General features: G+C 27.4%; 2 non-coding genes across 2 annotated transcripts in view; both read right to left on the minus strand.

Moving 5' to 3' along the window:
• Positions 1 to 1,400, minus strand: part of LOC123304301 — a 4,580-nt gene extending 3,180 nt beyond the window's left edge. The window contains exon 1 of the ribosomal RNA XR_006536334.1: positions 1 to 1,400. This exon is cut by the window's left edge and continues 3,180 nt beyond it. This is a non-coding gene — a ribosomal RNA (large subunit ribosomal RNA).
• Positions 1,401 to 2,035: 635 nt separating this feature from the next.
• Positions 2,036 to 2,190, minus strand: LOC123304304. The gene has a single exon (XR_006536337.1). It is a non-coding gene; the product is annotated as a 5.8S ribosomal RNA (ribosomal RNA).
• Between the last annotated feature and the right edge of the window lie 310 nt (positions 2,191 to 2,500).

The raw sequence follows: 2,500 nt of genomic DNA on the forward strand, positions 1-2,500 counted from the left end.
AACGCCAGCTATCCTGAGGGAAACTTCGGAGGGAACCAGCTACTAGATGGTTCGATTAGTCTTTCGCCCCTATACCCAGTTCCGACGATCGATTTGCACGTCAGAATCGCTACGGACCTCCATCAGGGTTTCCCCTGACTTCATCCTGACCAGGCATAGTTCACCATCTTTCGGGTCCCAGCGTGTACGCTCTAGGTGCGCCTCTATTATAATATAATCCGAAAACTAAATTATAATAATATAAGACGCCCTAGGAGTGCGATATTTAATACATAATATAAATATATCCTCCTTTTATCATTTATAAAAAAATATAAATAATATTTACTTTCATTGTGCCTTTGGGTTTCATAAAATTTATAAATATTTCGATGAAAAAATATTTTATTCCCAATGACTTGCGTACATGCTAGACTCCTTGGTCCGTGTTTCAAGACGGGTCCTGAAAGTACCCAAAGCTATATCGTCGCTGACAGATAAATTTTTAATAAAAAAAAATGAGCCAGTTCATTATCATACACCTACTGACAGTTAAATAGTATCATATAACGGCATAAAATCCGTATATATAATATGTTTTAATAAAAAAAACCTATTTATACTCGTGGTGGATCTGAACGCGTTAATAACGCGACTCAATATCAATTTATAATTAATACCATCAAACAATTAATCAAGAAACATAGGCGTTTAACATACACAAAATATTATCAAAAAATAATATTGTACATTAATCAACGCACCAATGCCTATAGATTAATATTTAATGGGTCGCAACGTCCTACAAGATGAGAAGTGCATACCTCGTTATCATACAATTAACAATATACAGCAGTGCATATATTTTTACTAAAAATAAATTCCTAATAAAAATTTTTGTCACATGCTAGTACAAATTGGTTGATTAACGATAAAAAGTAAATGAATCTCATCTTTCGACCTTTCGGGTTTCTCAGGTTTACCCCTGAACGGTTTTACGTACTCTTTAACTCTCTCTTCAAAGTTCTTTTCAACTTTCCCTCACGGTACTTGTTCGCTATCGGTCTCGTGGTAATATTTAGCCTTAGATGGAGTTTACCACCCACTTAGAGCTGCACTCTCAAGCAACCCGACTCTAAGGAAAGATTCACCTATCATCAATAATAATCACTACGGGCCTGGCACCCTCTATGGGTATATGGCCCCATTCAAGATGGACTTGGATGTATTATATAACAATAGGTTTATATTGAATCTTCCTAAACACTACATTCCCCAAGTGTCTGTTTATCAGCCACGGGGTTCAGTGCTGGGCTTATCCCTGTTCGCTCGCCGCTACTAAGGGAATCCTAGTTAGTTTCTTTTCCTCCGCTTAATAATATGCTTAAATTCAGCGGGTAATCTCACCTACTCTGAGGTCGTAAAAGTTTTTAGAAGTATTAAAACAAAAATTTTTTTTATATATTATGTTTTTGTTATATTTTATAAGTAAACAATTTTCTTAATTATTCATACTCAAATTTTTTTAATATTATTATATAATATTATTTTTATATTTATCTAAAGAGAAGAAAATAAAAAATAAATAATTATATATATTAATTTTTTTCGAGTATATTGAAAATTTTATTACAAATAAAATATTCCATAACAAAATATTAATATATAATATTTTTGTTTATTCTTCTTTATTTAATATTTTAAAAATATATTATTAATATCATTTATTATTAATATTATTATTAACATAAAGTTTTATAATATTATATATAAATGATAAAAAATAATATTGATATATTAATTTAAAAATGTCGACAAATAATAAAAAATATATAAATTTTAAATGCTATTAAAAACATTTTATATTTATTTTTTTCTTATATTTGGCGTAAAACATTCATATATAAATAATTTTACATTTCTTTTATAAAAATTTTATTTATCAATTTAATTAAATATGAAAAAATAAATTTTCTTTTTTAATTATTGATAAATTTCTTTTTCATAAAAAAAATTTTATGTAAAATAATCTTTTATTATATTAATATAATGTATACGACCCTCAGCCAGATGTGGTCCGGGAACAGTATCCAAGGACCGCAATGTGCGTTCGAAATGTCAATGTTCATGTGTCCTGCAGTTCACAAGTTGACGCGCAATTAGCTGCGTTCTTCATCGACCCACGAGCCAAGTGATCCACCGTCCAGGGTAATCTTTTTAAATTTTAAATGTAAGTATTATTATTAATAATAATCTTTATTTTTAATATAAAAAATAAAATTATTAATTTATATATCTTTATAAATTCTTTTAAAATAAAAAAATTTTTCTAGAATATAAATTATATATTTTATTTTAAATATATATATATAAATTAAAGATATTATGGTATTAATAAATATATACATAACATTTTTGATATTTTTGTTAGTGCTAGCTAGATATAATAATTAATATTTGGTATATTTTATAGAAATGTATTTATTTTTTTTTTATAAATTATTTTCTACATAAAAATATA

The sequence above is a fragment of the Chrysoperla carnea genome, assembly GCF_905475395.1.
Source record: "Chrysoperla carnea chromosome X unlocalized genomic scaffold, inChrCarn1.1 SUPER_X_unloc_39, whole genome shotgun sequence".
In the NCBI taxonomy this organism is placed as follows: Eukaryota; Metazoa; Arthropoda; class Insecta; order Neuroptera; family Chrysopidae; genus Chrysoperla; species Chrysoperla carnea.